Raw genomic sequence first — 23939 nt, forward strand, 5'->3', positions numbered from 1 at the left:
GCCGGGGCTGTGTGTGTAGGCAGCGGCGCCAGAGGAGGAGGAGCACGAGGTTGCAGCTGCGACCACGGCCCGAGAGGGATCCGCCGGTGCTCTGTGGCGGCGGGGGCTGAGGGACTGGAATCAGCCCTGGGGGTCGCTTCGCTGTGGGGGTCGGGGGCGGCGCTCCCGCCCGCGGTCAGGCCTAGTACTCCGGGAGGGTCCGAGCCGCTGGGCGAGGGCCTCCTCTCCTTTGCCGCCTCTCGCCCTTCCACGTCGATGGTGGTGAAGTTGGAGGCGCCAGGGAGAGCTAGGCACCAGACTGCATCCCTTGCACCCAGCTTCTGTAGGGGCGCTTCTCTGGCCCGCGCTCACGGACACCTGCGCCGCCACCTCCGCTCGCCCGCTGAGACCACCCCTGGCGGCGGGCGGGGGGGTGGTCTCCCCCTGCAGGAGCTGAGCCGCAGAGGGCCACGACGGGGACCGTAGGAGAGTAGGGGTGAGTAGTGGCACCGCACTCACCCGGTGCTGGAGCGCGTTTCTGACCTCCGGGGCCCTGGGAGGCGACCCAAGCGCAGCTCTGTCCTGCAGATGCCTCTACTACATCTGTTCACGGCTCCCTATTTCCTTTGAGGTACCTTTCCTTCTCAGAATCATCGCGATCTGGTCTCAACCCCTGCGCCCAGGAATGCGGGGTCGGTGCTGAAGGCCTGGCTGTTTCTTAAATGCCATAGATGCTGATAATTCTACGTACAGTCCTATAGCCTGGTCCCTGATTCGGGGAGACTTTCCCAGTGCCGAGCTCGCCCCTTTTCCCTCGCTCTTGCTCTGAAGAGGCTTAGTCTAACCACAGGCTTCTCAAATGTGGATTTTCAGGCTGCTGTTGCTCCAAGCCTCAAGGCTTGAACCGGCAACTAGCATGGCCCCTTACTTTCAGTTTTCTTGCTCTTATTTTCCGAGAGGTTCTGCAAGTCGTGTGCCTGGCTTCTGACTCCTGACATACAACAGTTAGGAAGACAGTACTTATATTAATAACAATAAAACAAACTAGGAAACACTCCACTTTACTTCCAAAGTGGCATCAAACTTGAAGTAGACAAAGAATGTCTGATTGGTAACAGGGCAAACAGATTTTACAAATTAACTACTCTTCCTCCAGAATGACACCTCTTTTTAAATAAATATGGTGAAACCTAAAATGTTCTTAATAAAAGCGAGAATGTGTTATGATCTATCTGTTCTTCCTGGGGTAGTCGGAAGGTGAGAATAGTTGCTTCCAAAAGTCATTGGTTTAGGGGACCTGAAGTGATGTTTTGAACAGGGTGATTAGATGAGGATCTAAAGTTGTAAGGTGCTTTTTGAAATTTAGCAACATTATCTTGGAGGAGTGAAGTTGTGTTACTGAAAGCAAATGGTTGAAAAACTTAATATTTACAGTTGACTCCTTTCAAAAGTAGATAATTTTAGATTAGTGATTTTGAAAGATGGGTTCCTTTTATTTGACTTTCATACCTTCATACTGGTTTTAAAACCATTTCAGTTTCATTTTATTCAGAAGAAAAAAAGTAAAAGGAAAGAAGTGGAAAAGAAGTGAAATAATGGAAAAGCTAAATTTAGTTTTGGATAAATGCTTTTAAGCTAAAGATTTTAAAAAAGGATATAGCTGTCACTTGTGATTAGGTAACTTTACAGAATAAGTCAAGACTGAAAAGTCCCTGATTGTTTTGGGTAAAATGCTTTGCTTTGGCAGTTTTCATGATGTTTGAGCTTCTCTTGGGTATGATTTAAATCACAATGTAATTCTGGTATTACTGCAAAATAATCTTGTTTTAAGTGGCCAACTGACATGCTTCTAGTTGCTAGAGTTTCAAATTTAAAGATTTTTGTTTTGTTTCATTTTGGAAAAGTTCTTGATGAGTTAAGTCTGAATTATTTGGAATAATAATGTACCAATTAGGTACTTGCTGTTCATCTTCACATACTTGTAGAATGAGGAAGTAACTGGGGTCCAATTTAGAATTCTGTTGTAATGTATATGGCTATGAAGGTGTTACATACTTAAGAGCAGCATTTACATAGAGTGTCATAACCACATTATACGATAATATTAATAGTTAATTTTGCAAGCAAGTGCAATCAAGGCGCTTCATCAGTAAACTCTGGGATGAGTTTTTTTTTATTTGAATTCAATATACTTTTTTTTTATATATACAGAGTCAGAGAGAGGGACAGATAGGGACAGACCAAACAGGAAGGAAGAGAGATAAGAAGCATCAATTCTTTGTTGCATCACCTTAGGTTGTCCACTGATTACTCTCTCATATGTGCTTTGATGGAGGGAGCTGCAGCAGAGTGAGTGACCCCTTGCTTGAGCCAGTGACCTTGGGCTCAAGGCATCGACCATGGCATCATGTATTTGATCCCACACTCAATCCAGCGAGCCTGTGCTCAAGCTGGTGAGCCTGTGCTCAACCAGGATGAGCCCATGCTCAAGCTATTGACCATGGGGTTTCTTTCTCTTTCTTTTTTTTTTTTTTGTATTTTTCTGAAGCTGGAAACGGGGAGGCAGTCAGACAGACTCCCGCATGTGCCCAACCGGGATCCACCCAGCACGCCCACCAGGGGGCGATGCTCTGCTCATCCGGGACGTCGCTCTGTTGCGACCAGAGCCACTCTAGCGCGTGAGGCAGAGGCCATCTTTGCTCCAATGGAGCCTTGGCTGTGGGAGGGGAAGAGAGAGACAGAGAGGAAGGAGAGGGGGAGGGATGGAGAAGCAGATGGGCACTTCTCCTATGTGCCCTGGCCGGGAATGGAACCCGAGACTTCCACACGCCAGGCTGATGCTCTACCACTGAGCCAACCGGCCAGTGCTAGACTATGGGGTTTCAAACCTCAGTCCTCCGCATCCCAGTCCGATGCTCTGTCCACTGTGCCACCGCCTGATCAGGTGAATTCAACATACTTTTATATTCTCTATTCTCCAAGTGCCCACTAGTATACTACGTACTGTGGAGAAAAGAACAGAGACAGGTCCCAGGAATTAAATTGATTATCCATTAGAGAAAAAAAATGCATACATGAGACATCATGGCCAATGATAGAAACATACAGTAGTACAGAATTAGAGATAAAATAATTAAGAGTAAAAAAGCTTTGAAGGGTGGTGTTCATCTGATATGTCTTTATAAAGTCAGACTTGAGGCCCTGGCTGGTTGGCTCAGTGGTAGAGCGTAAGCCTGGCATGCGGGAGTCCCGGGTTCGATTCCTGGCCAGGGCACATAGGAGAGGCGCCCATCTGCTTCTCCACCCCTTCCTCTCTCCTTCCTCTCTGTCTCTCTCTTCCCCTCCTGTAGCCGAGGCTCCATTGGAGCAAAAGATGGCCCGGGCACTTGGGATGGCTTCTTGGCCTCTGCCCCAGGCGCTAGAGTGGCTCTGGTAGCGACAGAACGACGCCCCAGATGGGCAGAGCATCGCCCCCTGGTGGGCGTGCCGGGTGGATCCCAGTTGGGCGCATGCTGGAGTCTGTCTGACTGCCTCCCCATTTCCAGCTTCAGAAAAATACAAAAAAAATAAAAATAAAATAAAGTCAGACTTGATTCAGTTTTTGATAGAACTATAAAATTTGCTAGAAGAGGGGAGGTCAGTATGACATAAACAAAGGCACTTTGTAATCTCTGTGAATATTACACTCTTGGATAAACCTAAGAGGAGATGCTTCTGTCAGTGACAATGAACTTCTTTGTAATGAATATACTTTCTTATGACAAATTACATATTAAATTAAATATTAGATAAATGCAAATCAAAACTTCGATGAGATGCTACCTCACACCTGTTAGATTGGCTGTTATCAACAAGACAGGTATAAAGAAGTGTTGGAGAGGCTGTGGAGGAAAAGGAACCCTCATTCACTCCTGGTGGGAATGTAAACTGGTACAATCATTTTGGAAGACAGTATGGTGGTTCCTCAAAAAATTAAGAATAGAATTACCGTATGACCCAGCAATCCCTCTACTGGGTATCTATCCTCCAAAACTCGAAAACATTGGTACACAAAGACACATGCACCTCCATGTTCATCACAGCATTATTCACAGTGGCCAAGGCATGGAAACAACCAAAGTGTCCCTCGATAGAAGATTGGATAAGAAAGTGGTAGTACATATATACAATGGAATACTACTCAGCCATGAGAAATGACATAATGACATGTACGACAATATGAATGGACTTGAGAACATTCACTTAGAACAGGGGTCCCCAGACTTTTTACACAGGGGGCCAGTTCACTGTCCCCCAGATCGTTGGAGGGCTGAACTATAAAAAAAAAAAAAACTATGAACAAATTCCTATGCACACTGCACATATCTTATTTTAAAGTAAAAATACAAAACGGGAACAAATATAATATTTAAAATAAAGAACAAGTAAATTTAAATCAACAAACTGACCAGTATTTCATTGGGAACTATGCTCCTCTCACTGACCACCAATAAAAGAGGTGCCCCTTCTGGAAGTGCGGCAGGGGCCGGATAAATGGCTTCAGGGGGCCGCATGTGGCCCACAGGTCGTAGTTTGGGGACCCCTGACTTAGAATATACTAAGTGTAATAAGTAAATCAGAAAAAGCTAAGAATTAGGGGATTCCATACATATATGGGATATGAAACTGAGACTCATGGACAGAGATAAAAGTGAAGTGGTTACCAGGGGGAGGGGAATAAGGACAGATAAATATATAGTGATGGAACATTTGACTTTGAGTGGTGGGTACACAACACAATCAACAGTTCAAATGCTATAGAGATATTACCTGAAACATAAGTATTCTTATTGATCAATGTCACCCCATTAAATTTAATTTATAAAAATAATTAAATATGTTTTAAAATGTACATATTTAAAAGTCATATTTAAAATAATCACCCTATTTTTTGAAGCAAGTGAGAATATTTTCTAGGCAGATATAAAGTATTAAATACACATATTTTTATAACCTGTTCATTTTCCTCTGTCTCCTGAGATAATTATGTGTTTTGTATGAGACTAATCTCATTGGTACAACTTTAGATTATTAATATGCTTCAAAGACTATTTCTTGATAAAGAAAAGTAAGGAAATTCTTTGAACAACATGAATTTTGGTCCATAAAAGTTTATTACTTAGTTTTAGTACTGCTATATTTTTAGTTTTTTGACAGGGACAGAGAGATAGAGAGAGGGACAGATAGGGACAGACAGGAAGGGAGAGAGATGAGAAGCATCAATTCTTCTTTGTGGCACCTTAGTTGTTCATTGATTGCTTTCTGATATGTGCCTTGACCAGGGTGGGGGCTATAGCAGAACAAGTGACTCCTGGCTCAAACCAGCAACCTTGGGCTTCAAGCCAGTGACCTTTGGGCTCAATCCAGCAACGATGGGGTCATGTCTGTGATCCCATGCTCAAGCCAGTGACCCCGTGCTCAAGCCCAATGAGCCCTTGCTGAAGCTGGTAACCTCGGATTTTCAAACCTGGGTCCTCTGCGTCCCAGTCCAGCGCTCTATCCACTGTGCCACTGCTTGGTCAGGCAGTACTACTATTTCTATTATTTTCTAAACAAAGGGGGGTATGTCAAATTCCTGCAAATTGATGTCTGTCAAAGTTTTAGTAATGTTATGAGTAATGCATGTGTTAATAATTGGCATCTAACATTAGAGTTGAATCTATAATTACAAACCTCTACAAAAGTAATTTTACTGCTTTTCTAATAACTTTGCTGTGTTGAGAATTAGTTATATGACCAATAGTCTCCTGGGGTTTAGTCAACCATTATAAATTGATGTTTGTATGTAGGAAAAGAACAATAAGAAAATATACTATAATTATTATATCAATAGAGGGGTGTGTCTTCCAACATAAATTTACATATTAGATTTTTTTTTTTATTTAGTGAGAGGAGGGGAGGCAGAGAGACAGACTCCTGCATGTGCCCTACTGGGATCCACCCAGCAAGCCCACTAGGGGAGATACTCTGCCTATCTGGAGCTTTGCTAAGTTGCTCAGCAACCGAGCTCTTCTTATCACTTGAGGTGGAGGCCCTGGAGCCATCCTCAGCGCACAGGGCCAACTTGTTCCAACTGAGCCATGGCTGCTGTGAGGAGGGGAGAACGAGAGAGAGAAGCAAGCTGAGGAGGGATGGAGAAGCAGATGGGCACTTCTCTTGTGTATCCAGACTGGGAATCAAACCCAGGACATCCATATTCCAGGCCAACATTCTACCACTGAGTCAACCAGGCAGGGCCCACATATTAAAATGTAAAATAGAAAAAAAATCTTGATTTAATACACAGATTTACTCTAAGGAGCAATATGCCAAAATTTGACATTTTTTGAGGGTTCTATATGCCATCTTATACCTTTCATTTAGTGTCATTTGATGCCAGCCATATTCTTCTCTGATTATAGTTATTATTAATAAACTTGAATTCACAGTAGCTAATAGTTTCAACAAATATAATTGTTTTGAGCATTCTCTACCTAAAACATAAGTTATGAGTTAAAGAAGTTACTAGTTAGAGAACCAAATGGTCCACACAGATACTGTCAATGAATATTTGATCATTGTTAGGCATTAACCAGCTAACGGAAAGCAAAATATATTTAAAAGGCATTGGGATCAGTCTCCTTAACTAAGCAAGTATTACACATTTCTGTTCTTACTTAGCTGCTTATGCTAGTATCAAAAGGGAAGATTGCTGGGAAGAGCATTGGTGAATTAAAATAATGGTCAAGGCCTGACCAGGTGGTGGCGCAGTGGATAGAGCGTCGGACTGCGTCAGCTTGAGTGCAGGCTCATCTGGTTTGAGCAAAAAAGCTCACCAGCTTGGACCCAAGGTCGCTGGCTCAAGCGAGGGGTTACTCAGTCTGCTGAGGCCCCCGGTCAAGGCACATATGAGAAAGCAATGAACAACAAAGGTGTCACAAGGAAAAACTAATGATTGATGCTTCTCATCTCTCTCCATTCCTGTCTGTCTGTCCCTATCTATCCCTCTCTCTGACTCTCTTTCTGTCCCTGTAAAAAAATAAAAATAAAAAATTAAAAAAAAGAAAGAAAAATAAAATAATGGGCAAACTGCTGAGAAAATTAAAATTATCTTATATCAACTTTAAGTACTGTGGTGGTTTAAGGCAGGTACACATCTTAGGTAAATTGATAAATTTTAGTGGTGACAGCATGTTAAATAAGGTAAGGGATTGTCAGTTTCTATTACTGTATAATAGATAGCTATTTTTACAGTATTACTGAATGCGTTGGTAGAGCAGCATACACTGAGTATCACTGATGTATCCATAAGTTATAAGTTTTTTTTTTAATGTGAGAGGAGGGGAGATAGTGAGACAGACTGCCACATACGCCTTGACTGGGATCCACGTGGCAAACCTGTCTGGGGCCAATGCTCATGCACTGAGCTATTGTTAGTGCCTGAGGTTGTCACAGTCAGACCAAGCGAACTATCCCCAGGCCATGCTCAAACTAATTGAGTCACTGCCTGAAGGAGGGGAAGAGAGAGTGAAGGGGAAGAGGGTGGGGAGAGAAGCAGATGGTTGCTTTTCCTATGTGCCCTGACTGGGAGTCCAACCCTAGACTTCCATACCCAGGGCTAACAGTCTATCCATTGAGCCACCAGCCAGGGCCATAATTTTCTTTAAATATGTAGTTTTAAATGTGTTGTCATATTCTTAATTATTATCTTTATTATGTCAATGTATTGAAAACTTTTCCAGCTGAGTACAACTCTAAATTTTATTATGGAAGTTTATGGGGATAATGGCTTTGATCACACAGTTTTTTTTTTTGTTTGTTTGTTTGTTTGTATTTTTCTGAAGCTGGAAATGGGGAGAGACAGTCAGACAGACTCCCGCATGCGCCCGACCAGGATCCACCCGGCACGCCCACCAGGGGCGACGCTCTGCCCACCAGGGGGAGATGCCGGGGCGTCGCTCTGCCGCAACCAGAGCCACTCTAGCGCCTGGGGCAGAGGCCAAGGAGCCATCCCCAGCACCCAGGCCATCTTTGCTCCAATGGAGCCTTGGCTGCGGGAGGGGAAGAGAGAGACAGAGAGGAAGGTGGGGGGGGGTGGAGAAGCAAATGGGCGCTTCTCCTATGTGCCCTGGCCGGGAATTGATCCCGGGTCCCCTGCACGCCAGGCCGACACTCTACCGCTGAGCCAACCGGCCAGGGCCACACAGTTCCTTTTGGGCTGTATTTTTTGGGAACATAACCTTTTTTTTTTTTTTTTTTTGTATTTTTCTTAAGTTGGAAATGGGGAGGCAGTCCGACCGGGATCCACCCAGCATGCCCACCAGGGGGTGATGCTCTGCCCATCTGGGGCATTGCTCTGCTGCAATCAGAGCCATTCTAGTGCCTGAGGCAGAGGCCACAGAGCCATCCTCAGCGCCCAGGCCAACTTTGCTCCAGTGGAGCCTCGGCTGCGGGAGGGGAAGAGAGAGACAGAGAGGAAGGAGAGGGGGAGGGGTGGAGAAGCAGATGGGCGCTTCTCCTGTGTGCCCTGGCCAGGAATCGAACCCCGGACTCCCGCACGCCAGGCCGACACTCTACCACTGAGCCAACCGGCCAGGGCCATAACCTTTTTTATTAAGTGAAAAATACCCACAACCAATTCAATGCAGGAATAAAAGTGGAGAGGATAATTCCTTAATGTTTAGTACCTACAAACAAAATAAAACAAAACATTCATATATGTTTATAAACTAATATTCATAAGAAGTCTCACACACAATTATCATCCTTTTAATATCATCTTATATTATGAATTGTTAACTCTCATTGGACTGTTGGCACCCAAAAGTTTCCCTGCTATCTCATTCATTCTTCTTTTCTTAATGAGAAATGCACTTCAGAGATTTGATGGTGAGATTTTATTCCTGAAATAGAAGCTTTTGGTAGCAATTTTTAAAATGCAGTAAATATTGAATGAAAACTTGAAATTGAATTTTGACAGCATTAATAATGAGGAAAAATTTCTGACAACCATCATAAAATCACTTATATGTGGAATCTAATGAACAAAATAAACTTATGAACAATATAGAAAGGCATGGATACATGGAACAGACTGCTGTCAGAGGGGAGGGGTTGGGGGACTGAATGAAAGCATGTGACAGGATTATCTAAAAAATATATCTACATAGCAGGTAGTCACAGACAACATTGTGGCGATAGCCAGAGGGAAAGGAGGGTGGGAGATTGGTTGGAGGGTGTAAAGGGGGAAGTGGGGACAGAAAAAGACTTTGCTTGGGGTAATGGATGCAGAATGCAGTGTGCAGATGACATTATGTTGAGTTGTACACTTGAAACCTGTGTGGTTTTTTTTTTTTTTTTATAATTTTATTTTTTTAATGGGGTGACAAACCTGTGTGGTTTTGAAAACCAATGTCACCCCAATAAATTCTGTTACAAAACATTGTACATTAAGTCTCCATGATCATTCACAGCCCTAAATCACATAGCTCCCGTTATGTTCACTTTCTGCACCTCATTTCCACTTTCGTTAAACACTATGGCTATTGGTTTTTTCTTACTGTCACTTCTGAGCTACATTTTGGGGCCCTGAATGAGTTTTACAAATAGACTTATATTTTTAAAAAGTTACTCAGGGAAGGTTTTCTGTCATAGTCTGAGAAGCTGGATCCGTATAAGATGAACTGCATTTGAAACTGGGTGTTTTAACAGGAAAGAGCAATAAGAAGACTAATCCAAGTTCTGTGTCTAACTCAGTCAGTTTTTTTGTGTGTGACAGACAGAAAGACAGATAGAGGAACAGATAGGGTCAGACAGGCAGGGGGAGAGATGAGAAGCATCAATTCTTCATTGCAGCTCCTTAGTTGTTCATTGATTGCGTTCTCATATGTGCCTTGACCAGGGGGGCTATAACAGAGCAAGTAACCCCTTGCTCAAGCCAGAGACCATGGGCTCAAGCCAGCGACTTTTCGACTCAAGCCAGCCACCATGGGGTCATGTCTATGATCCCACACTCAAGCCAGCGACTCCACACTCAAACTGGTGAGCCCACACTCAAGCTGGCGACCTTGGGGTTTCAAACCTTTGGGGTCCTTTGTTTCCCAGTCTGATGCTCTATCCACTGCGACTCAGGCAATTTTTGAATTGCTAGATTTTTAATTTAAAAACAATTATTTTATTTATTGTAGGTAACATAACATCAGGAGTTATAGGTACTTTTATAATAAAAGTAGTGATCTTTTCAGAGTGATTTAGAGCAGTGATCCCCAACCTTTTTTGGGCCATGGACCAGTTTAATGTAAGAAAATATTTTCACTGACCGGTCTTTAGAGTGGGACGGATAAATGTATCACGTGACCGAGACAAGCGTCAAGAGTGAGTCTTAGATGGATGTAACAGAGGGAATCTGGTCATTTTTTAAAAATAAAACATCGTTCAGACTTAAATATAAATAAAACGGAAATAATGTAAGTTATTTATTCTTTCTCTGCGGACCGGTACCAAATGGCCCATGGACCGGTACTGGTCTGTGGCCTGTGGCCTGGGGGTTGGGGACCACTGAGTTAGAGTCCTTCATTACTTTTTACCATATAATTTTATATAGTTACACTTAGTTTTTTTTCATTTTTGAATAAAAGTTTATATCTTTTCCATTCTGCTATATTGCTGTACTACTTTATGTTTATGCAACATCTTTCAACTGAGGAATTTAAAGCATCCTTTTTACCTTTTGTGACATTACTTATCATCCACCTAGGACTACATTTATTTATCTTTCAAATTGAAAACTAGTTGACATATGAGGTGTGATATATGTAATAAATTTGATTCTATAGGTCATACATAAGCCCGTCTTATTCATTACTGTTTTGTGCCCTTTGCAGGTCCAGGCATATATCATATACTAATTCATTTTATTGTTCTTGCTGAGTTTTTTTTTTTTTTTTTTTTTTTTTACAGAGACAGAGAGTGAGTCAGAGAGAGGGATAGACAGGGACAGACAGACAGGAACGAAGAGAGATGAGAAGCATCAATCATTAGTTTTTCATTGCGCGTTGCAACACGTTAGTTGTTCACTGATTGCTTTCTCATATGTGCCTTGACCGTGGGCATTCAGCAGACCGAGTAGCCCCTTGTTGGAGCCAGTGACCTTGGGTTCAAGCTGGTGAGCTTTTGCTCAAACCAGATGAGCCTGTGCTCAAGCTGGCGACCTCAGGGTCTGCAACCTGGGTCCTCCACATCCCAGTCGGATGCTCTATCCACTGCGCCACCGCCTGGTCAGGCTTTTGCTGAGTTTTAATTTAATCTCTAGATGTTCACACAGATGCTTATCTTGTTTCTCTTCCTGTGTATTTTTGAGGGTATCATTAACTGGGTTGTTTTTACTCATCATCAATAGATTTACTGGATTGTATTATTACCAGATTGATTAAAAATACCTGTGATTCCATAGAAAAGAAGAGAGTATGTGTTAGATTTTGTTTCAGTTTTTCTTAATTTACAATGACTTTGGTAGAATAATTCTAAAATGGTTGAAGTTTTCAATTTTAGAATATTTTTTATGAACTGTAGTTTTTATGGCTTCCTTGTACACACAGTAACCAGAACTAGGATAACAAAGTGTTACCCCTAGGGCTCTTGGTTTAATAAATACATCAGAATGATTTGTAATTAGTATGTAAATGAGTTATATGTAAAAAGTTATTTCTAAAGTATTTAAAGGTGCTTGAAAGAATTTTTTCTTTTAAGTATTTTTAATATCTCCTCTAGTATCTTGCTTACACTATTAATTTGCTTAGCAAACTGTTTGTTCTTAAATAATACTAAAGTCAATTTAATTTCAACCCTTATCTGAATTATCATAAATTCTGAATCAGTGGTGTCCAAATTACAACACAATAAAATTTCTTTAATTCAAACCGTGCTAATAAAAAATTTGTTGTAGTCTGGATATAGTATTTATGCTAAAAATCCCTTCAGGAGGTTGTCTACCCCATGCTGCTGATGGATTACACTCCATGAAAGGAGTGCTAGGGTATGAAGATAGGAACTATCTAGGTTTTAGAAGTGTCTTCTAAGTGCTCTTTTGAATATATGAGAATTAGAATATTAATTGCATTGGGCTGTTTACAAGAAAAGAGATTTGAACATCAATTAATAGTTTAAGCAAAATTGAGGCAAATAGTTATGGTCTGCAGCTTACAGATGTTTTAAAAACTGCAGTAGCAATATTATTTGTAAGTTAATTCTGTGCAATTACAAATTCATATTATCAATTAAGTAGAGAGAGAAGGTAAAATGTGCATTAAAAGTTGTATATAGTGTTCTTTTTTAAATCATTTTTTTAATTTTTCAATTATAGTTGACATACAATATTACATTAGTCTTAGGTGTACACCATGTGAACAGGCATTATACGACTTACTAAGTGATAATCCTTGTAAGTCTCATACCCATCTGTAACCATACATAGGTATTAGAATCTGTATTGTTGACTATATTCTCTATGGTGTAATTTTCATCCCATGACTATTCTGTAACTGCCAATCTGTACTTTTTAATCCTTTCACCCTTTCACACATTCTCCCTACCCCCCTTCCCATCTGGCAACCATTAAAATATTCTCTGTATCTATAAGTCTGTTTCTGTTGTGCTTGTTCATTCATTTTGTCTTTTTAGATGTAATTGTTGATAAATATGTGTTTATTACCATTTTATTTTTCTTATTTTTATCTTTTTTTTCTCTTTCTTTTTAAAAATACCCTTTAATATTTCATCTAGTACTGGTTTGATGGTGGTGAACTCCTTTAGCTTTTTCTTGTCTGGGAAGCTCTTTATATGTCCTTCAATTCTAAATGACAGCTTTGCTGGGTAGAGTAATCTTTGGAGGTCCTTGCTTTTCATCACTTTGAATATTTCTAGCCACTCCATTCTGGCCTGCAAGGTTTCTGTTAAGAAATCAGCTGACAGTCTATGAGAATTCTCCTCTAGATAACAGATTTTCTCTTGCTGCTTTTACGATTCTTTCCTTGTCTTTAACCTTTTTTGTTTTAATTATGATGTGTTTTGGTGTGGGCCTCTTTGGGTTCATCTTGCTGGGACTCTCTGCACTTCCTGGACATGTCTGTCTATTCCTTCAACAGGTTGGAGAAGTTTTCTGTCATTAGTTTTTTCAAATAAGTTTTCAATTTCACGATCTCTTTCTTCTCCTTCGGGGACCACCTTAATGCGAATGTTGGTATGCTTGTAGTTATCGCAGAGGCTCTTTCCACTATCATCATTTTTTAAGATTCTTTTTACTTTCTGATATTCTGATTGGATGTTTTTTGCTTCTTTATATTCCAAGTCATTATCTGATTCTCAGCATCATCTACTATACTGTTGATGCTCTGTAAAGTATTCTTTATTTCAGTTACGGTAGCCTTCATTTCTCACTCATTCTTTTTTTATGGTTTCTATGTCCTAACTAAGTTTTTTGAGCATCCTTATAACCATTGTTTTGAACCCTGTATCTGTTAGTTTGCTTACCTCCATTTTATTTCATTTTTTTTCCTGGAAATTTCTCCTGTTCTTCATTTGGGACATGTTTCTTTGTATTCATACTTTGCCTGCTTCTCTATGTTTGTTTCTATGTATTAGGTAGAGCTGCTATGATTCCCAGGCTTGGTAGACTGACCTTGTATGTTAATGATGTTGCAACAGTTCTGAAACCAGTAAAAGTTCAGGGTGTCCCTCTTCTCCAGTTCTGAATTAATAATTATATAATGAATTCATACATATTGATACAGATTTATTCTATTTATATGATGCAATAAGCTCTTGAAACCAACAATTCTGGCACTGTGGAATGAAATTCTTCAGACAAGAAACTGGAATGAATGTCAAAGTAGACCAGTGTAGCAGACTACACCTAATTATAGGGTTGCTAGAAGCTTGTTATTTTCTATTGATGCTCCTTTGAGAGGGGAGAAAAGGTAGTATTTGCTTCATGTCTTTTACAGTAATGATAAAATGTTTCTACTGTGTAACTCATTGCTCTTTACTTATAGAACTTAAATCTTAGGAGTAAGAGCATAGGTCATTGAATTAACTAGTATAAAAATTTAGCCTGCTGAATTTTTTTTAACTAATTAGAATTCTCCACCTCCCACCTTTACCTTTATGGATGAGAGGAATAGAGACTGAATATTGTGTAACAATTTTCTCACAGCTAAACATCCAATGTAGAATAAGAATTAGTGAAATCTACCATATTTCCCCAAGTATAAGACATACCTTAATTTTGGGTTTCGAAATTTGAAAAAAAAAATGTATTACATAAAGTTATTGACCTCAAATTTTATTCATCATAAAATTCATACAACTCCTCATCACTGTCAAAACTCCCATCTATTAGTTTGTCCTCATCTGTGTCTGATGACAAATCACTATTTTCATATATTGCCTCATCCTCAGTTCCATCTATGGCATTTGAATGTGGGAGACAGGCTGTAAATTGAAAAAACCTTTATAGCCTAGGGCTTAGTTTAAGAGTAAGATCTTCCCCACATTGTTTTTAAGACTAAGCTCTTCCTCACATCTTTAGCTGTTGCATGGTGGGGGTTTTCTGCACTTGTGAGAATTCTTTGTTTTCCTCAGAAATGTGACTTTGTATCTAAGCTTTTTTTGTTTTGCTAATGACTTTGTTCTGCCCTATAAATAAAGAGGTTTGAGGGTGGAGACTTGCTCTTGCAAGCCATCAGCTGTGCAATGGGTCCTCCCAATTCCATTCTTTTTTTTTTTTCTGTGTTTATTTTCTAATCCTCCACCATTTCCACCTGAGACCTGCTAAATTATTTGTTGTGCTGGCTCGCGACATTTGAAATACCACACTTCTTAAATAACTTGACAACAATCTCAATCTTGATATTATCCCAGGATCTTTTCACCCAGGTACATACTTCTCCTATGGTTGGTTTCTTCACTCGTCCTGCTGGTGTCAAATTGTCTCCAGAAGACTTCATCCATTGGTTCCATTCATCTCTCATGGCAGTGTTGAAGGGTTAACAATGCTGACATCAAGTGGTTGGAGCTGGGATGTCAAGCCTCCAAGTATGATGGCAAGTTTTGTTTTTTGCTTTGCAACCATCTTCTTTGTGTTTTTTGTTATGTGTGCCCTGAACTGATCAAGCACCAATTGGGCAGGTTTGCATAATAGCCCACCTGGTCTCCTTCTCCAGATTTTCTCAAACCAGATCTTCATCCTATCCTGACCCATCCAACCCTTGTCATGAACATGGACAATCACTCCTCGAAGAATATCTTCTTTTGGCATTGTTTTGTGTTTGAAAATCAGCATAGGAGGCAGTTTGGTTCTGTCAGCATAGCAAGCTGGAACAACTGTATATGGCTCTTTTCATGTCCACTTGTCTTCATAGTTACAGTTTTCACCCCATTCTTATCAACAGTTTTGTTACTTGGGCCATCAAATTGAAGGGGGACTTCGTTCATATTTGTGATCTGTCCCAACTCAAACTGCTGTGTCTTCTGACGTTGAATGACAAAACAATGAAATTCAAGGACCTTCTGCTCATAACTTTCAGGCATCTTTAGGGCAAGTCTGGTGCATGTGTGCATGCTTAGTCCATTCCATTTCATGAACCTGAAGCACTAATTGTGTCCTCCTTTGAAACCAGTAACTTCTTTTTAGTTAGCAATTCTTCTTGCCTCATGCTGAACCATCTTTGTGGACACAGGAATTCCAACTGCCCTTTGCTCTTCAATCCATATCTTCAATTCTCTCTCTAAATCAGGCCATTTTGCTGACTTGCCTCTCATGGCCTTCTTCTGCCGTGGCATTTTCAGTAGGGTTTCTTATTCCCGTAGCCAGTCTTGGATTGATTTCTCAGTTGGAGGAGGACCAAACTTACGTTCAACAGCACGATTTTCATTCACTTTTGCCAACTGGATCACTTCTAATTTGGATTCAGCACTGTATGAAAATCTTTTCTGAGCCATTTCTGGGCAAAATGTGGCAAAACATAACCTACCGTAAATATACTGGTAACAAATGCGAAATAATGAGCGCAAAGATAACAAGCGTAAAAAAGCAAGAAATCCAAGTTAAAAAAAAATCTACAACCACTGTATATGGTGTACCCAGTTATTAGACCCCAAATTTTTTGAAAAAGGGTGCATCTTATACATGGGGGAATACAGTATTTCATTCTTAGCATTCTACTCTTAACAGAAGGGGGCAGAAGCATAGAAAAAAAGTTTTAACCATTTGATTTTGGAAGGAAATTGTTGTATTTACATTTGAAAATGAATGTTTCTAATTTAGGTAGTCTCAGAGACTCTGTTAACTAAAGGCTATTGAATAAAATATCTTAGTTAATGTATTTTCTAATTAATTATATATTTGTGTGAGTAGCTTTATGTAGTCACCACATCAATATACCCTAACTCCATCAATCACAAACCTCTCTCATTCTGTTTATTATGCCATACTCATCTTCTTTGTCCCCTTCCCCAACCCCTGACCTCTAATCTGTTCTCTATCTCTATAATTATATGATTTCGTAAATGTTGTATAATGTTCCTCTTTATCCTTAGTCATTTTCTTTTCTCTGAAGTCTACTTTACGTGAAAGTGCTTTTTTTAAAACATTTATGTTTCAATGTTGTATCTTTTTTCCATACATTTACTTTCAATCTACAATGTTTTTATCTTTGAAGTGAATTTCTTGTAGACCACATATACCAGACTATGTTTCTTAAGTGATAATGGCAAGGTATATTAGAGTGAAAAAGAGATAGTATGCCCTCAGAAAAGCAGAGAAAAGTCAGGCTATAGTAGCAACTGCATGGATTCAAGAAAGGAAGTTACAGACACTCAAAAAAAGAGACTCCTTTGCTGCTGGTCCCAGCTCCTCTGGTTGCAACTTTGGTGAGGACCCTTAGACTTTAGGAGAAAAGAAGGCGGAAATTACTTGCCCTGGGGAAGGGCACAGGTGTGCTCCAATTAGGAAGACCTAGACTATGTTTTTTAAATCACTTTGCCAACCTGTCTTTTATTTGGTGCATTTAGACTATTTATTTATTTATTTATTTATAAAGATTTTGTTTATTGATTTTAGAGAGAGAAGAGAAAGAGAGAGAGAGAGAGAGAGAGAGAGAGAGAGAGAGAAAGAATGAGGGAGAGGAGGAGTAGGAAGCATCAATTTATAGTTGCTTCCCATATATATATGCCTTGACCAGGCAAGCCTGGGCTGTTGAATTGGTGAGCTCAGCATTCAGGTTGATGCTTTGTCCACTGTGCCACCACAGGTCAGGCATATTTATATATTAAAACAATTATTGATATGTTAAGGCTATGTCTACCATTTTTATTGTGATAACAAAAACATACTACATGAGATATATTCCTTTAACAAAATTTTAAGTGCTCAGTAAAATATTGTACAGCAGATCTCTAGAACATTTTTATCTTGCATGACTGAAACCGACCCATTGAATGGTAACTCCTCGTCCCTCCCCCCCAGGCCTTGGCAACCACCATTCTATTATACTTTCTGCTTCTATGATTCTGACTACATTTAGATGCTACATATAAGTGAATCACACAATAGCTGGCATTCTGTGACTGGCTTATTTCACTTGGAATAATGTCTTCAAGATTTATCTATGTTGTAGCATGTAACAGAATTTCCTTCTTTTTTAAGGCTCAATAATAGTCTATTGTGTGTATTTACCACATTTTCTTTATCTAGTCATCTGTTGATGGGCATTTAGGTTGTTTCTACCTCTTGGCTATTGTAAATAATACTGCAATATACAGTTAAGTGTAAATATCTCTTAGAGATTCTATTTTCAATACTTTTGGATAAATACCCAGAAGTGTGATTGTTGGTATGTGTTTTTTTTTTAATGATAGTTAAAATTGTTTTTAGAGGAACCTCCATTCTGTTTTCCATGGCAGTTTTACATTCACCAAACATGGCACAAGATTTCTAGTTTCTGAGTATTCTCACTGACACTTATTTTGTTCCTTCTCCTCCTCCTCCTTTTTTCTTTTTTTGTAAAAGCCATCCTAACAGGTGTGAAGTAATATCTCCTTGTGGTTTTGGTTTATATTTCCTTGATAAATTAGCGATGTTGAACATCCTTTTTTGTTTTTATTTATTTTATTATTTTTTTAAATTAATTTTAATGAGGTGACATTAATCAGGTTACAAGGGTTCAGAGAAAACATCTCGAAGTTATTTTGACATTTGATTATATTGCATACCCATCACCCAAAGTCACATAGTCTTCTGTCACCTTCTATCTGGTTTTCTTTGTGCCCCTCCTCTCCTTCCACCCCCTCCTTTCCCTTCCCCACCCCTGGTAACCACCACACTCTTGTCCATGTCCCTGAGTCTCATTTTTATGTCCCACCTATGTATGGAATCATATAGTTCTTGGTTTTTTCTGATTTACTTATTTCACTCAGTATAATATCATCAAGGCCCATCCATGTTGTTGTAAATGATCCAATGTCATCATTTCTTATGGCTGAGTAGTATTCCATAGTATGTATGTACCACATCTTCTTTATCCAGTCGTCTATTGAAGGACTTTTTGGTTGTTTCCATATCTTGGCCACTGTGAACAATGCTGCAATGAACATAGGGCTGCATGTGTCTTTATGTACCAGTGTTTTTGAGTTATGGGGGTATATTCCAGTAGAGGGATTGCTGGGTCATATGGTAGTTCTATTTTTAATTTTTTGAGGAACCACCATACTTTCTTCCATAATGGTTGTACTACTTTACATTCCCACCAACAGTGAATGAGGGTTCCTTTTTCTCCACAGCCTCTCCAGCATTTGCTATTACCTGTCTTGTTGATAATAGCTAATCTAACAGGTGTGTGGTGGAATCTCATTGTAGTTTTGATTTGCATTTCTCTAATAGCTAATGAAGATGAGCATCTTTTCATAATATATCTGTTGGCCATTTATATTTCTTCCTGGGAGAAGTGTCTGTTCATGTCCTCTTCCCATTTTTTTATTGGATTTTTTGCTTGTTCGTTGTTGAGTTTTATGAGTTCTTTGTATATTTTGGATATTAGGCCCTTATCTGAGCTGTTGTTTGAAAATATCATCTCCCATTTAGTTGGCTGTATGTTTGTTTGTTTTTGTTTGTTTGTTTGTGGTTTTTTTTTTTTTTTTTGAGAGGAGAGAGAGAGGGAGAGAGAGAGACAGAGAGAGAGAAGGGGGAGGAGCTGGAAGCATCAACTCCCATATGTGCCTTGACCAGGCAAACCCAGGGTTTCGAACTGGCGACCTCAGCATTTCCAGGTCGACGCTTTATCCACTGCGCCACCACAGGTCAGGCAGTCTGTTTGTTTTGTGGTCAGTTTCTCTTGCTGAGCAAAAGCTTCTTAGTCTGATGTAGTCCCTTTCATTTATCTTTGTCTTCACTTCCCTTGCCTTTGGAGTCAAATTCATAAAGTGCTCTGTGTAACCAAGATCCATGAGTTTAGTACCTATGTTTTCTTCTATGTAATTTATTGTTTCAGGTCTTATATTAAGGTCTTTGATCCATTTTGAATTAATTTTAGTACAAGGGGCCAAACTGTAGTTGAGTTTCATTCTGTTGCATGTGATTTTCCAATTTTCCCAGCACCATTTGTTGAAGAGGCTTTCTTTTCTCCATTGTGTGTTGTTGGCCCCTTTATTGAAAATTATTTGACTATATACATATGGTTTTATGTCTGGGCTTTCTATTCTGTTCCATTGGTCTGAGTGTCTACTTTTCTGCCAATACCATGCTGTTTTGATTATCGTGCCTCTATAATATAATTTGAAGTCAGGTATTGTAATGCCCCCAGCTTTGTTCTTTTTCCTTAGCATTGCTTTGGCTATTTGGGGTTTTTTATAGTTCCATATAAACCTGATAATTTTTTGTTCCATTTCTTTAAAAAATGACATTGAAATTTTGGTGGGAATTGCATTAAATTTATATATCGCTTTGGGTAATACAGTCATTTTAACTATATTTATTCTTCCTATCCAAGAACAAGGAATATTTTTCCATTTCATTGTATCTTTTTTGATTTCCTTTAACAATGCTTTGTAGTTTTCATTATATAGTTCCTTTACATTTTTGTTATGTTTATTCCTAGGTATTTTTTTTATTGCAACCATGAAGGGGATTGTTTTCTTGAGCTTGTTTTCTAGTGTTTCATTGTTGGCATATAGGAAGGCAATGGGCTTTTGTATATTAATTTTGTATCCTGTGACCTTACTGTATTGGTTTATTGTTTCTAGTAGTCTTTTTGTGGAGTCTTTGGGGTTTTCGATGTACAGGATCATATCACCGGCAAAAAGTGAAACATTTACTTCTTCTTTCCCAATATGAATGCCTTTTATTTCTTTCTCTTGTCTGATTGCTCTGGCTAGAACTTCTAGCACTATGTTGAATAAGATTGGAGAAAGTGTACAACCTTGTCTTGTTCCTGATTTTAGGCGATAAGGCCTCAGTTTTATGCCATTTAATATGATGTTAGCTGATGGTTAATCATAGATGTCTTTTATTATGTTGAGATGTTTTCTTTCTATACCCATTTTGTTAAGTGTTTTAAACATAAAATGATGTTGTATTTTATCGAATGCCTTTTCTGCATCTATTGATAAGATCATGTGGTTTTTCTTTGTTGATATGGTGTATTATGTTAACCATTTTACATATGTTGAACCATCCTTGTGATTCTGGGATGAATCCCACTGGGTCCTGATGAATTATTTTTTTAATGTGTTGTTGTATTCGATTTGCTAATATTTTGTTTAGTATTTTAGCATCTGTATTCATTAGAGATATTGGTCTGTAGTTTTCTTTTTTGTGTTGTCTAAACATCTTTTCATATACTTGTTAGCCATTTGTATATCTTCTTTGGAAAACTGTTTATTTAAATTATTTTCTTGTTTTTTAAAATCAGGCTATTATTTATTTATGTATCTATTTATGCATCAATTTTTTTTAATAAATAAATTTTTATTAATGTTAATGGGGTGACATCAATAAATCAGGGTACACATATTTAAAGAAAACATGTCCAGGTTATCTTGTCATTCAATTATGTTGCATACCCATCACCCAAAGTCAGATTGTCTTCCGTCACCCTGTATCACTTTCTTTTTTTTTTTTTAATAAATTTTTATTAATGGTAATGGGATGACATTAATAAATCAGGGTACATATATTCAAAGAAAAGAAAACATGTCTAGGTTATTTTGTCATCAAATTATGTTGCAAACCCCTCGCCCAAAGTCAGATTGTCCTCCGTCACCCTCTATCTAGTTCTCTGTGCCCCTCCCCCTCCCCCTAACTCCCTCCCTCCCTCCCTCCCATGTCCTCCCTCCCCCCCCACCCTTGGTAACCACCACACTCTTGTCCATGTCTCTTAGTCTCATTTTTATGTTCCACCAATGTATGGAATCATGTAGTTCTTGTTTTTTTCTGATTTACTTATTTCACTCCTTATAATGTTATCAAGATCCCACCATTTTGCTGTAAATGATCTGATGCCATCATTTCTTATGGCTGAGTAGTATTCCATAGTGTATATGTGCCACATCTTCTTTATCCAGTCTTCTATTGAAGGGTTTTTTGGTTGTTTCCATGTCTTGGCCACTGTGAACAGTGCTGCAATGAACATGGGGCTACATGTGTCTTCACGTATCAATGTTTCTGAGGTTTTGGGGTATATACCCAGTAGAGGGATTGCTGGGTCTATTTATGCATCAATTTATTTCTGTGACAGAGAGAGGGACAGATAGGGACAGACAGATAGAAAGGGAGAAAGATGAGAAGCATCAATTCTTTGTTGTGGCTCTTTTGTTTCCTTAGTTGTTCATTGATTGCTTTCTCATTTGTGCCTTGACCGGGGCAGGCAGGGGCTACAGCAGAGCAAGTGACCCCTTGCTCATGCCAGCAACCTTGAGCTCAAGCCAGCACTTGGACTTCAAGACAGTGACTTTTGGGCTCAAGGCAGCAACCCCGCACTCAAAGTGGTGAGCCTGTGCTCAAGCCAGCAACCTCAGGGTTTTGAACATAGGTCCTCTGCATCCCAGTCCAATGCTCTATCTACTGCACCACCACCTAGTCAGGCAAATTGGCTATTATTATTATTTATCAGTGTTGAGTTGTAAGAATTCCTTAGATCTTTTGAAATCAATTAGTTTCTAATAACCCAAAGACAGTTTTGAGTGTTTCTATATAAAGTCAAGTGTTTGAGGGCAACTATTTTTAGTACCATTTAGAAACCTTTAAATATGACATTTAATTCCTTTGGTATGAATTGTTAATGTCATAAGTATGAAAGGTGTAAAATTACAAATTTTTCACAATTTTAATCTTAAATGTAACTGAAAAAGGGTTATTGAGGTGTTGGTTAAGTTTTAAATGCATTTTATTATCTTTTCAGATTGTTCTGATGTTTTTAAGTTTTAAAAAATATATTATACCTGTGATCTCCCACTCTAAAACTGTTCAAACAAATATACCTAGTATTTATTATTAATTCATTTTTTCTTAAAATGGTTCCCCCAAATTATAAAAATGTCAGTTCTCCCAAATTTTAAATCCATTTTTGCCAAAAACCTGATAATAAAATATTAAAGCTGATGATATTTTTAAAAAAATACTATTTATTTATTTATTTATTTATTTAATTATCTTGACCCTTTGTACATGTCACTTAGTGTTTGTTCTTTGTGACCAAATTAAGAAGTACATGTAAAACATTTCTGCTGCTTAGAAGACTATGGTGATTGCCTTGAAGAAAAGCACATGTATGGTTGAATTGTAAGCCAAACTATCAGTTTTTCTTATGAAATACCATTTTCACCTTAAAGAACAACAGACAAAAAAACCCCTATAATTATTCAGACTTAGATATTTTGCAAAAATTTTCTCAAAAATGAAAGAAGTCAGCCTGTTATTTTAAGGCACAAAACAGAATATTTGTTACAAATGATAAAATATGAACTTTCAGGTAGAAATTAGAACTTTGAAAAAAAATGTGTTCATGGCCCTGGCCAGTTGGCTCAGTGGATAGAACATCAGCTCAGTGTATGGACGTCCTGGGTTTGATTTCCAATCAGGGCACATAGTAGAGGTGACCATTTTCTTTTCTCTCCCCCTCTATCCCCTTTTTCTCCCTCTTCACTTCCCTCAGCCAGAGGCTAGATTGGTTTGAGTGTTGGCCCAGGCACTGAGAATAGTTCATTTGGTCTGAGCATCTCAGCCTCAGGCACAAAGGATAGCTCTGTTAATTCGAGGATTGGCCCTAGACAGGGATAGCCAGGTGGATCCTGGTCAGGGTGTGTGTGTGATTCTGTCTCACTATCTCCCTTCCTCATAAAGAGAAAAAAAAGTGTTCATAACCATTGATGTGATGACATATTTGCAATATTTAAAGATTTTTCTGATGAAATCATTGGTGATATTAAATGAAGTTTTTTTTTAATGTTTTGTAATGAAATGAATCAGCATTTGGAAGATTTTCATAACTCATAGATCAACACAAGTGACTAAAACTTGATGTTACAAAATCATGGATAGGTAGAAAAAAATGCATTCTCAGTTTAAGACAAGGACTTCTAGTTTCTAGTCTGGTATCCAAAGAGTATGGGAGTTGTCATTCCATCCTAACAACATGTAAAAACTTGAACTGAAAATCCACAAACTTTCTTAGATTCATCATAAAATTGAGATTACAGGGCATATTGCTACCCCACCCCTAATTGGAGAGACTAACAAGGCTGATACTGATATTACATGACACCAGAGTGGAAATTCTCAAGTTTAAATCTCTATAATTAGGAAAATGTGAACTGCAATTGACAGATAGCTGAGGGCATAGTTTGGACAAGTATAGAAGTTAAAAATTCCAAGGGGACCCAGTTTTAGGGGGCTC

At 38.9% G+C, this 23939-nt stretch overlaps 1 protein-coding gene across 5 annotated transcripts in view; it reads left to right on the forward strand.

The window, feature by feature from the left end:
- Positions 1-23939, forward strand: part of ZC3H12B (zinc finger CCCH-type containing 12B) — a 207777-nt gene continuing 183838 nt past the window's right edge. For all 5 annotated transcript variants that reach the window (XR_010727891.1, XM_066250325.1, XM_066250324.1 and 2 more), the window contains exon 1: positions 1-475. The gene's annotated coding sequence lies outside the window, so the exon portion shown is untranslated. The remainder of the gene's footprint in view (positions 476-23939) is intronic.

This window comes from Saccopteryx bilineata, chromosome X (assembly GCF_036850765.1).
Source record: "Saccopteryx bilineata isolate mSacBil1 chromosome X, mSacBil1_pri_phased_curated, whole genome shotgun sequence".
In the NCBI taxonomy this organism is placed as follows: domain Eukaryota; kingdom Metazoa; phylum Chordata; class Mammalia; order Chiroptera; family Emballonuridae; genus Saccopteryx; species Saccopteryx bilineata.